The sequence below is a fragment of the Diaporthe citri genome (assembly GCF_014595645.1).
Source record: "Diaporthe citri strain NFHF-8-4 chromosome Unknown scaffold_4, whole genome shotgun sequence".
Lineage (NCBI taxonomy): Eukaryota > Fungi > Ascomycota > Sordariomycetes > Diaporthales > Diaporthaceae > Diaporthe > Diaporthe citri.
Genome location: NW_025064849.1, coordinates 174379 through 189143, shown reverse-complemented (window position 1 = coordinate 189143; position 14765 = coordinate 174379).

The window sequence follows — 14765 nt, the reverse complement described above, 5'->3', positions numbered from 1 at the left end:
ATAATAAGATTTATAACTTATTTATATTAATGCATTTAATAATAATTGCTTATTTTTAATTATTAAGTTAAATTAATTTAGCTTTTTTATATTTATTAATGCATATAATAATTATTAATATAGCAATTATGCTTATTATAAAGCTAATTTTATTAAAGTTATAAAGATTATTATTAATAATTTAATATTTAATTATTATATTGCAAAGTAGTTTAAATTAATTTTTAATGATTTCTAAATCTTTATAAAGGGCTTTTTAATAATTATAAGGATAATTAAACTTAATTTTAAGGCTAAGTTATTAATTTATAAAGCATTAAGCTTAATGCTTATTAATAAATTTAATATCTTATAATATTAATAAAAGGTTAGCTATATTCTTTATATTAAAAAGTTATAAAGGAAATCCTTAAATATTTTAATTAATAATATATTAAATAAGTATTTACTTTTTAATTTAATTAAATTTATGCTTATTAATATATAATTCTTTATATAAGCATTATTAATTTATCTTATAATATAATATAATTTTAAGGATATTAAAGATATTAGCAGCTTAGGTTATAAGCATAGGTTTTATATTATTTTTTTTAAGTTTTTAATTGCTTATATAGCTAAAAGAATTTTATCTTCTTTAAATAAAGAATATATTAATGGTTATTAATTTTTAATATATTAAATATTTAATTAAGTGGATTAAAGTAAGATTAATATAAAAAACTAGGATGCAATTTATATTAAAATAAATTCCTTTTATTAAAAGTTAATTATTTTAAACTTAAATATAATTATATTAATCCCTTTAAATTAATTAAATTAATTAAAAATAAGGTTATTAAAATAGTTAGCATTAATTAGTATTAAATTTAATTAAATTGTTTATATTAAGTGGGTGTTATGGCTAGCTAAAGTTGGCTAAAGTTGCAAAAATCCGCTACTTCCTAATATCCGCCACTTCCTGGTAAACTATGTTATTAATATTTATAAATTCCTTTTTGCAATAAATATATATATATAGAATTAATATTTAAATGGTTTTAAGTTTAATTCTTGCATTAAGCAAATCCCTTATTATATTTTCTTTAATTAATTAGCTATTAATTAATATTAAGCTCTTAATTATTATACTTAAAGCATTTACTATAAATTAAAATTAATTTATATTTATACTTTTTAAAGTACCCTTAATATTAAATACTTTAAAAGAATTATATTTATAAATTATATTCCTTTTATTAATTATTATCTTAATTATTATATTAATTAAATTAAGCTTCTTTTAAATTTTATATTTTATAAAATTCTTATTTTCAACTTTTATAAATTAATGTCTTTAATTTTATTTATAATATTATAGTTTTTAATTATTATATAATAAGTAATATTTATTTTTTTATTTATAATAAGCTTTGCATGCTATATATAAATATAAATAGCCATTATAATTTATATTTTTATTTATTTAAAAAGCTTTTTAATATTAATAATAATATTGCTATATATAAGGTTATTTACTTTAAGCTAAAAAAGTGCTTTCTTAATTATAAGTAATTAAATAATTAAATATATATAAAGATCTTTATTTATTAATTTTTTATAGCTACTTTAAATAATAAGGAAGTTTTTTATTATTAATTATAAGGTATATAATAAGACATTAATTATTAAATTATAAATATTATTAAGAAAGATATAAATATAACCCTTAATATATTTTTTATACTTTATATTAATTTATTATAAATTTATATATAGCTTTATTTTAAATTTAAATAATATATTAATATTAATAACCCTTTTTTTAAATAATATAAGGTTTATTAACTTTTTAAGATATTAATATATATAATAGAAATATAGCTATAAAAAAGATGCTTGCTTTATAAACTTTATATATTATTTTTTATTTACTTATTAAAAACTTATTATTATATAATATATTTTATAAATAAAAATAAAAAGTAGTAAATAACTTTTAAAGTATTTAGTTATAAAGCATTAATTATACTTTATAAGAATATATATTTAATTTTAAGCCTTTTATATAAGGTTCTTATAATATTCTTACTATAATTAAATATTATTAAAAAAAATCTTCTTTATAATATATTATTTAATATTAATAATAATATATATATTTAATATTTATTTCCTTTAATTTCTTTATAATATTATTATTTTTCTTATAGCAATAATTTGCTATCTTTACTTATATAGCTTTTAAAATAAAAAAAAAGTAATTAAAGTTTATTAAATTTAATTACTTTTTTATAAATTTTATATATAAGGATTAGCATATTATATTAATAAGGTTTAATTTTTTAAAGTTAATTATATTTAGTTTTTTTAATAATTAAGCATATAATTAAGAAAAGGTATTATTTAAATTTCTTTTTTATTTATTTCTTAAGCTTTATAAATAGCCTTAAGTTTAATATTTAAAGGAATTATAATTTAAATTTAAATTTAACGCTATAATTATTAATATAATAAAGGTTAATAAGGTATAATTTTTAAATTAATTATAATCTTTTTAATTTTAGGATTTAATTTAACCCTTATTATTTTATATTTAGCTATATATTTTAATTAATATAATTTTATAATATTTTTAATTAGCCTTTAATAAGCCTTTATATATTAAATTTCCCATTTTTATTACTATTTTCTCCTTAATAAAATTAATTTTAATTATATACTTATTTATTATATACCTTTTATATATATTAATTCCCTTATTTAAGCTTAATTTAAAATTTTAACCCTTATTATTAACTTATTTATTATATATTATAGCTTTATTATTATTATATAAAATATAAAATATCTTTAATAAAAGTATATATAATAAGCTCTTGCTATATTTTTTTAATATTACTCTTTGCCCTTATTCTTAAAATTTATTAATTTTATTAATTATTTGCTATATAAAAATATTAATAATATATAATCGCTATAGCATAAAATATAAAATAATATAAGTAGGAAAGTAAAGTTAATATTTAATATTATAATTTCTTTTACCCTTATATTAAGCATTATTTATTAATATATAATTTATATTTCTATATTATTTAAATTACCCTTATTATTATATTTTTATTTTTAAAATCTTTAACTTTTTAACTTAATTTATTATAATATTAAATATTGCATTAAATTTTTATAAATATCTTTAATTATATCTCTTAATTTTATTAGCACTTTTATTAACCTTAATAATAATAATATTTTTATTATTAATAATAATATTTTTATTTATAAAAACCCTTAAAAGGCTATAATATTTAATAATAATAAGGCTAATACTTATATTAATAATAAAGGCACTATTTACATTTTAAAATAAACCATTATTAAAATCTTAATTTTTTTATTATTTAATTTAATAACCTTTAAAAAAAGTTATAGGCTTTGCATAATTATATTAACTTAAATTAATAAGGTTAATAAGCTTTTTAAAATTAATAAAACTATATTTAAATTAATAAAGCACTTTTAGCTATTATTTCTCTTTAAGCCTATTAATATTTAAAATAAAAAGGTTAATATTTTACTTAATAATAATATAAATTAAAATATTAATATCCTTATTTTAACCTATATTCTTAATACTTTAATTAAGAAATCCACATTATAAATATAAAATATTAAAAGTTATTTTTATCTTAACTAAATTATATAAAAGCATTAAGTAATAAATAACTTTTTTAAGATTTTTATAAATTAAATGCATTAATTTATTGCAATTACTTATTTATTTATTTCTATAAATAATAGCTTTTAAAAGTTAATCTTAATATATTATTACTTACTTAATGCTTTATATATTAATATTTTTTATATAAGGTTAAAATAATTATTAATAAAAGTTTTAAATTACTTATTAATTTTATAACTATTTATAGCTTTAATATTTATAATTTAAATAAGTATTATTAAAAAGATATTTATAGCTTTTTAAATTAGCTAAATAAAATAAAAAAAACTAAAATTATAAAGTTTTTAAGAATAAATACTTAATTTAATATAAGAAAGGTTAAATAAAGAAATGCATTAAAGATTTTATTAAGTAGCAATTACCCCTCTTATATTCTTCTTTATTAACTTAAATTTACTACCTTTCTTTATTTTATAAAGTATAAGGACTTAATTAATAATAAAAAGCTTAGCTTCTTTTATATAAATAACTATATAATTTACTTTATAAAAAAGCTAATTAACCTTTTAAAAATATTATTACTTTATAATATTTTTTTAAATATATTTATTTTAATTATTATTTCCTTTAATATAAATATTAATAAAATTATTAAATTTAATATTAATAAAAGCTAATTTAATAATTTAAAGCTAAAAATAATACTTAAGAAGAATATAAAAAATGCTAAAAGCTATACTTTTAATAAGGCTAATATAGCATTATTTTTTATTATAATATTTCCTTTTATAGCTAAGGCTAATTAAAATTATAAAAGTAATTTTAATATATAAAAGTTATAAAAAAAAGATTAAATACTTTATTAAATATTAAGTTAAATATATTTTTTAATAAATTAATTATTATTAATTTAACTTAAAACTTAATAATTATGAATATTAATAATATTAATATAGCTTTATAATTAAGTATTATAAAAAAGGATTCCTTAAGGAAAAAAAACTTATTAAATTAATTTTATAAAGCTTTTTTATTATTTTAAACTTAAGATATTATAGCTAATAGCAAAAAGGATATTAATAATATTATTAATAATGCTAATAATAATATTATAACTTAGTTAAATATAAAACTTAAAATATAAGGTTAAAAAAGGGTAAAAATTAAAAAAAAAACTATAATTAAAAGATTTTTTATAAAAAAATATATTAAAGCAAAGCATTAACTAAGAAATAATTATTATTAAATTAAAAATAAAGAGCTTAATATAATTTAAATTAAAATTTTTTTACTTAAGCATTATATTAAAAATAATTATATAAGTTTATAATAATAACTTAATATTAATAATAAATATAGCTATATTAATTAAAAGTAAATATATTAAATTATTATATTAATATAGCAATTTATTATAAAATGCTAATATTAACTTTATAATTATATTAACTTAATATAAATATATTAAATAATAGCCTTAATATTAATAATTTATAATAAATTATAAGTTTATTTATAATAATATAAATATTAAGGGGAGTTTATAAAGTAATTTTATTATTTTCTTAAGAAATTTATTAATTATATAAAATATAGCTATTATAAAATTATTTAAGTATATAATTTATTTAATAAATATATAATTAAGCTTATTTTTAATAAATATACTTTAAATAGCAATATTAAAGCTTAAAAATATATTAATATTATTTTTAAATAAAGTAACTTAATTTAAAATTACTTAAACTCCTTTTTTATAATAAAATAATATACTTATATTATTAATTTATTAAGTTATAGCTTAATTAACTTAGCATTTAATTTTTTAATATAGCCGTTATTATAATTTATATTATTAAATAAAGTTAATTATATATATAATCTCATTATAAATAAGTTACCTTATCCTTATATGCTATATTAATAATTTCCTTAATTATAACTAAAGCGCTTTTAAGCTTATAATACTTAAAAAGTTAATTTAACTTTTTTTATAAATTTAAATTAAGCTTAACCTATTATTTTTAAATCCTTATATTATTATTTATATTATTATTTTTTAAAAAATTAAAGGTATTACTTTAATTTAAAATTAATAAAAGCTTTAATAAAGAATTTTCTTTATAATTAATTAATAATTAAGTTTTTAATTAGCATTATTATATTAAAGGTTAATTTTATTATTATCTTAAAAGATTTATAAAATCCCTTTTTTATAGTAATAATAAAGTTAAATAATTATAATAAGTATAATTTAATATTATTAGCTATATATAAAACCTTTTATGCATTATATTTCTTAAGATTATATTACATATTTATTTATTTATTAATAATAAGCTTATTAATATTAAGTAATTAATACTACCTTGCTATTATATAATATTAATAGCAAGCTATTAACTTTCCTTTTTTAATTAAAATTAATTAGTATAGTTAAAGTTTATTAGCTTATAAGCAAATTTATTAATTTAGCTATAATATATATCTTTTTATTTATCTTTTTTAAAGGTTTTAAGTTAATTTTTAATATATAAAATATATAATTTTCTTCTTTATTAACCTTTCTTAAAACCCTTATTATCTTTTTTTTATTTTTTTATTAATATTAGTAGTAAGATTAAATAATTATAATTTAATATAGCTTATTAAAAACTTAAAATAAAATACTTTAAATATAAAGAAATTTAATTATTATAATTACTTATATAAAATAACGTTAAAAATAAAAAATAATAAAGTTTAAAAAATATAAAAAAAAATAATATAAAAGCTTTTAATATATTTATTATTTATAAGATTAATTAAGCTACTTTATAATAACTAAAATATAACCTTTAAAGCTAATTAATTTATATTTTCTACTTTTTATTTATGCTTAAATAAAATAACTTTAATTAATTAATTAATTTTTTAAGCCTTATAATTAATATTTAAAATAATATTCCCTTATTATAATAATTAATTATTTATTAATACTACCTTAAAAACCTTTTATAATATTATAATATATAGCTTATTATTATTTTTATTAAATAACTTATTACTTTTTATAAAGCAATTTTAATATAATTACTTAAAAACTTACCTTTTTAAATTTTTTAAAGCATATTAAATGCTTAATTTATATTTTTAAAAGCTTAGCGCTTTAAAAAGCTATACCTTCCCTATAGCTTTTTCTTTTTTTAAATCTTTAAATTCCTTAGCATTAAGCTATTTATTTAAAAATAGCTTAAAAAAGCTTTTTAAATAATATATAAAATTATTTTAAAAAGGTAATAATATAATAAGTTTCTTTTTTATTATAAATAAATAATTAATATTTATTAAATATAGTAGTTAATAATTAATAAGTTATTAATAACCTTTTAACTTAGCTACTTAATTAATAATATTATCTTTAAAAAATAAGCTTATGCAAAATCTTTTTCTTATTATATATAATTAATTAATATTAATTACGCTTAATAATTAATAGCTTTTAAGTTATTTATAGCATTTTATTATAATTAATTAACTTATATTTAAATTTATAAAATATATATTTATAGCAAATTTTTTTTCTGCTTTAGCTATATAATTAATATTAATTTAGCTTAATAATTAATAATTATTAAACTTTAATATTATATTTTATAAATAATTGCTATTAAGTAAACTTATAAGCTTAAAGTTATTTTTTAAATTATTTTTATAATAATATACTTATTAATTAAAATTAAACTTATTATAAATACTATTAAATTTAATTATAAATATAAAGAAAGATCTTTTTTAAAACTTAAGCTATTTATTAATAAGGTTTTAATATAATTTCCTCCTTATTTTAATAAGTTATTTTTTCTTAGCCTTTATTAATAAGCTATTTAAAATATTAAATTATTAAGGTATTTTTTATAATATTAAAAATATTAAAAAGGAAATTAATAAAAATAATAATAATTCATTTTTATTAAATAAGCTTAACTTTATATTATTATTATTAACTATTAATTATTAAAATACTTTTATATTTAAAAAAGAAAATATATTTAGCAATATTTTTAATATAATGGTTATAATATTATATAAGCTTAATTTTATATTATTAATATTAATTATAAACTATTTAGCTAATTATATACTTAAAAATAAAAAAGCATTAAATAACTTTTTTAATTTATTAAGTATAGCATTAAATAAGCTTAACTTTGCATTATTAAAATAAAAATAAAACTATTAAGTTAATTTTTTACTTAAAAAAAGGAGTATATTACTTAATTTATATAATTTAAATATTAAAATAAAAATAAAAAGTTAGTAAAAAGCAATATTAATATATTAATATTTATATTAAAGCATTAAAAAAAGTATTAATATTAAATTAATAAAAGAAAAACTTAGGAATTTAAATAATTTATTAAGTAATTTTAAGATAATTTATTTAAATTAAATTTAAAGTTATAAATAACTTATAATATTTATACCTTATATTATTAAATATAAATAAGCTAAAACTTATTTATAAATTTAAGAAAATAGCTAAGGTTATTAAAAATTTATAGTTAACTTAATTATAAATAATTTAGCTAAGCTTAGCCCTTTTATTAAATATAATTACCTTAATATTTAATTAATAGCTAAAGAATATAAGTAAATATATAAGGAATTTATAATTAATTAAAAACTTAATAATCTTAATAAAGCTATTTTTCCTTATAATATTTAACTTAAAACCCTTTTTAATAAAGAAAAGGTTTAAATATTAATATTATGCATTTTATATTTTAAAATATATATTTACAATAAAAAGCTTAATTATAATAAATTATTAGCATATTTATTATTTAATATATTATAATTTAATCTTAAGAATTTAAATATATTAATTAATAATTAATAATATATAAAAAAGATTACTTATTTAAAGTATATTAAAAAAAAGAAATCTTATAATGCATTCTTAAAATTTATAAAGAAAGATATATAATCTTTTTAGCTTAATAAGCTTAAGTTTATATTTAATTATAAATATATAATTAATATAATTTAATTTAAGATATTAAATGCTAAATTTATTAAATATTAAAAGGCAAAGATAAAAAAATATAAAGAATTATTTTTAATTATAAGTTAAGCATTATAAGCTTTATAATATATATAAAAGATAAATATAGCTATTATAAATATACTTTTATAAGACTTATAAATAAAAAGATATTAATTATTATAAAAATCTTATATTAAAGAATAAAAGATATAAATAAATTTAAATTCTTTTAATTTATACTTAAAGTTTTAAAATAAAGTTATTATTTATATTTTTTTATAAATTTATAATATTAATTATAATAAATTAAGCTTAAGATAATTAATATTAATTATTACTTTAAGTAAATATTAAATAGCAAAAAGAAAATAAAAACTTAAAAAATTAAAATTATAAAAATAAAGTTATTATTTTATAACTTAATATTATTTATTTAAAATATTGCTTAATAAATAATAAGCTTATATAATATAAGCTAAACTTTTATAATTTATAATAAATTATTATTATTAAGATTTTATATTATATAAATTAACTTAATGCAATTTATATTAAATTATTATTATTAAAGGTTTTAATTATTAACTTATAATAATTACTTAAATTATAATAATAAATTTTTAAATATATAAGTTTAATTATTTAAATCTTATTAATAAGCTTATTAATTAATATTAATATTAATCTTTTATAAATATATTATTATAATATAATATTGCTTATACTTTTAAATTTATTACTTATTAACTTAATATTCTTATCTTATTAAGGCTTTTCTTTACTTTAAATTATTAATATAATATTATTCCTTAATAAGTAACTTTTCTTATTAATGCTAGGGCTAGGAATTAGCTAATCTTTCTTATAAATACTTTAAGATTTAATGCTTTTTAAATTACTTATTTTAAAGTTATTAATATTTAAAGCTTTATTTTTAATATTATTATTATTTAAAGCTTTATTATTAAAGGCATTATTATTTAAGGCTTTATTTTTAAAATTATTATTATTTAAAACTTTATTATTAAAGGTATTATTATTTAAGGCCTTATCCTTAAAGTTATTATTATTTAAAGCTTTATCTTTAATATTATTGCTAATTAAAACTTTATTATTAAAATTATTATTATTTAAGGCCTTATTTTTAATATTATTAATACTTAAGGCCTTATTATTAAAATTATTATTATTTAAAGCTTTATTTTTAGCGTTATTATTACTTAAGGCTTTATTATTAAAGCTATTATTATTTAAAAAAGTTTTTTTAAAATTTATATTATTAATATTATCTTTATTAATAATTATATTTATTAAAAAGCTACTTTTAATAAACTTTATAATATTATTACTTTTACTTTTTAATAATAAGGAAACTATATTTAAATTTATTATATTCTTATAATTTTTATTTTATATTTTAATTATTTAAAAGTCTTTATAGCTATATTTTTTAGCTTTATAATTAATATTCTTTATCTTATTCTTAGCATTACTTTTATTATAATTCCCTTAGCTATATAATAAATTATCTTAATTTATATTTCTATATATAAATATTTAAATAGTTTTTAAGTTTTGCTTATAATAATTTTAAGCATAATTATAGCTTTAAAAATTCTTTAATTTCTTTTTTATTAATATTAACTTATATATTAAAGTTTTGCTATTATTATTAATAATAAAGTAAAGTTACTTAAATATTTTATTAATTATAATTAATAAAATTAATAAAAATATTCTTTAATTATATAATTTATTTACTTTAACCTTAATATTTAATATTAATTGCTAATTATTATAATATATTATTTAAATAATATTAAATGCCTTTATTTATTATATTATTTTACTTTTAAAATATTAAATTAAACTTAAGTTTAAATATTAAAATTATTTTTTAAATTTATTAATAAATATTTATTAATTAAAGCTAAGCTTATATTTATTATAATTAAGTTTATAAATAATATTTAATAAAAAATACTTATAATGCAAGCTAATTATAATTTACTTTTTTATTATTAAAACTAAATTTATTAAATTTAAATATAAAAAAGTATATTTAAAATATAAACTTAAAATATAATAAATTAATATAAAAATTATTATTTTAATACTTAAAATAATAATAAATTTATAGCATAAAGCTAATATATGTTATGGGTTGGCCTTGAGTGTTTGCTGGAAGGTACTTAAAAGGAGTTATAAATTGCAATATTTAAGAAGTAAGTTAGGCCTTAAAAGGGCTTAACTCTAAATTTATCTTTTAAATATATGCCTTATTATATAAAAGGGTTGGGTATAATATAGGCTTAATATAGGTATGCATTATGGCTTAGGTAATAGCCTAAGCTTATTATATAACCCCCTTCCTACTTTTATATTATATATAGCAGGAATTAAATCCAAGGCTTTTATAATTTTATGCTAATTATATATTTACCTTATTATATACTTATCTTAAGGCTATATTTATTTATCTTAAAAGCAATAATTATTTATTTTATTCTTATATTAGCTATATTTATATGCTATGCTTAATATAATATAATATTATTATAATATAATAATATTACTGCTATATATATAATTCTTTATTAATATATTATAATTATACATAAGCTATATATATTGTTAACTTTAAGTTATAATGCATTTTTATTAATATATTAGCATTACTTACTATAATTATTACCCCTATATTATATTTATTATTACTACTTAAGATAACTTCCTTATAAGTACATTTCCCTTTATAATTCCTTTTTTTTAATATTATATTATTATTATAATATACTTATTATGCATATTATTTTATTATCTTTGCGCAATCTTTCTATTACCCTTGTAATTATTTCTTTATTTATATTAATTACCCTCCTTAGCTTTATTTTACCTTTAATTAGGAAGCCTTCCCTAGCTTAATTAATACTTATATAATCTCTTAGCCTTTTTATAATTTAATCCTTTAGCTATTTATTCTTATGCTTATTACGCTCTTCTTATGGCTGCTCTTTTTTATTAAAAAGCCACTATCTTAATGCATTAATACCCTCTTAATCCCTTAATAATTCCTTAATATACCCTTTTTTATTTATATCTTATTTATTAAGTACCCTTTCTTTAGCTTATTAATACTCTTTTAATCCCTTAATATCCTTTTTAATATTTACTTTTCTTTTATTATATAAAAAAAAGAATAAGAAATGACTTTTATTATAGGTTTTAATAATTAATATAATAGCTTTAATATAGCTATTATTAATAATAATAGCAATAATAAGCTACCTTATTATCTTAATAATATAATCCTTAAGGTTACCTTATCTTTTCTTTAATATAAGTTTATTATAATTATTAATTAAGTATAAAAATATTGCATTATAAGATTATATTAAGTGCTTAATAATTTTAATAATAAGAATTAATAGCTTATTAAATAATTATTCTTTTTTTATAAATTATACATTATAACTTTTTATAAAATTAATAAATTATTTATTTATATCCTTAAAGGTTGCAATACATTTTATATTAATTACTGCCATTATAAGCATAAGTATATTTAGCATATATATATATTTATTAATTTATTATTATTATAAAATATATAGCATTATTTAAAGGAAGTAATTGCTATTAATAATAACCATATTTTTATCCTTAAGTAAATTAAGTTTATTATTCTTACTTATAATAATATAGCTATATTTACCTTAGCTTTTAATTATATTATTATTAATTTTTATAAAGTTATAAGCATTGCATTAATAAAGCTGCCCCTTGCTATCCTTATTATTTATTTAAATAGCTATGCTTATTTTTATAGCATAGCCTTAATTAATGCTCTTACTAATCTTATTAAAGGTATATCCTTAACCTTATTATAGCTTATTAATATATTCTTATTTCTTGCTAATATTAATATAATTATATATTATATTAATAATATTAATATTAATAATTATTAATTAATTCACTTTACTTAAGAAATAATAAATATTTTTATAACTCTTAATAATAATTAAAGAGCTAAGGCTAATTATTATATTAATAATATATATATCCTTAATATAAATACCCTTCCTTTATTCTTTTCCTATATTTATATTAATTTAGCTTTAAATGCGCTTTAATGCATTTAAGAATTATTATTATAAAAAGTTTAATGTAATAATTAATACCTTAAATGCTTTTATTAATTAAGTCTTTAGCATTAAGCAGCGTAATTATAATTTAAGTTATTATTATATTTATAATAAATTTAAAAAAAAGGAATGAAAAGATAAGAAAGAGGACTTTAAAAACTTGCTTTCCTTTAATTATAATATTTTTTATTATAAATATTAATTAATTTAGCTTATTATTATAGCTATAATAAGTTTAAATAATTAAAAGCTTTATTTTTAAATAAAAAGTTTATAAATTTAATTCTTATTATTATTAAATTATTATAGCCTTATTACTAACCCTTATAGTTTTAATTTTATAGTTAAATATTTTTAATATACCTACTTAAATAAATAATAATAAAGGAATTTTAAAAGGGTAATATGCTTAATATGGTTTTGCCTTATAAAAAATTAGCTATATAATTTAGTTTTCTTTTAACCTAATATATTACTTAGTTTTTATAAAAAAGGGATTTAGTTTATTTATTAAATAAATGCATAATAAGTTTTAATTAATTAAAAACATTTATATATAAATAAAGTTATAGGTTTAAATCCCATTATTATTATGCCTTGCTTAGGTATAATAAATACTTAAGGCTTGCTTTATAACCTTATTTAAATAGCTTATAATAATATAATAAAATCCTACTTATTTTTATTTTATCTTTATTTATAACTTTTATTACCTTATATTATGCCTTTAAATAAGCTTATTAAGCTTAATATAAGCTTATTTTATAACTACCTTAAATAAGTAATCCTTTATAAATAATAGCATCCCCTTATTGCACCTTAAATAAATTAAGGGCCATTAACCCTTATAAATTTTTAAAAAGTTCTTATATTAATATATCCTAATTTTTCTATTTAATATAAACTTACCTTTTAAGAAAACCATTTTATAAATACTTTAATATATTCTTAATTATTAAAATTTCCTTTATAAGGTACTTTTTATTTTAGCTTTTATTTACTTTATTTAAAATTAATATAGCACTTAGCTAAATATTTATAAATATTTAAATAAATAGTAAATCCTTTATAATATACTTAATTTAATTAATATTAAAGGTAAAATAGATTTAGCTTAATATATTTAAGATAACTATTTAAAATATAAGGATGTTTATTATAATATATTTTTAATATAGCTAGTTAAGCTTTTTTATTAATTAAGTAATTTAAAAGTACCTTAAGAATAGCTATACTTAATTATTAATGCAGAATTTTTTTGCTATTTAACGGTATTTATTAACTATCCGCTCTTATTATTGCTAAGTAAAAATAATAACGGCTTAAGTAATATTTATTTTAATTTAAAAATGGTTTAAAAATGCAGCTACTTAATTCTTAAAATTAACTATAAATATTATTATATTTAAGGGGTTTAAGATTGCCTATATATTAAACTTATTTATTAATTAATTTAAGTTTTAGCTAATTATTATTAAATCCTTATTATTTAACGCTATTTAATAAGCCAAGAGATAGTTAATTTAATTATTTTATAGGAAGGTAATGATATTGCATAAATACTTTTATATTTCTTAATTTATTTACTTTATATTGCTATTTATTTTAAGGTAATATGCTATAAATAAAAGGCATTTTATATTTACTTAGGTATATAAAGAAGCTTAAAATGCTTTTATTTAATTAAAGCCTTAATTATTAATAATAAATATAAGAAACTTATAATAGCATTATTATAAAGTAATAAAGTATTATATACAATCTTTTATAATTATAAAATATATTACTTTTAAGAAAACTTATTTTAAAAGGCAATTTATAATAATTATTAAGTAATATAGGCTATTTTTATAAGCTAATAAGTTTATTATAAAGTTAATAAATATTTAAAATTAATAGTAATTTAAAAAAGAAATAAAGTAAA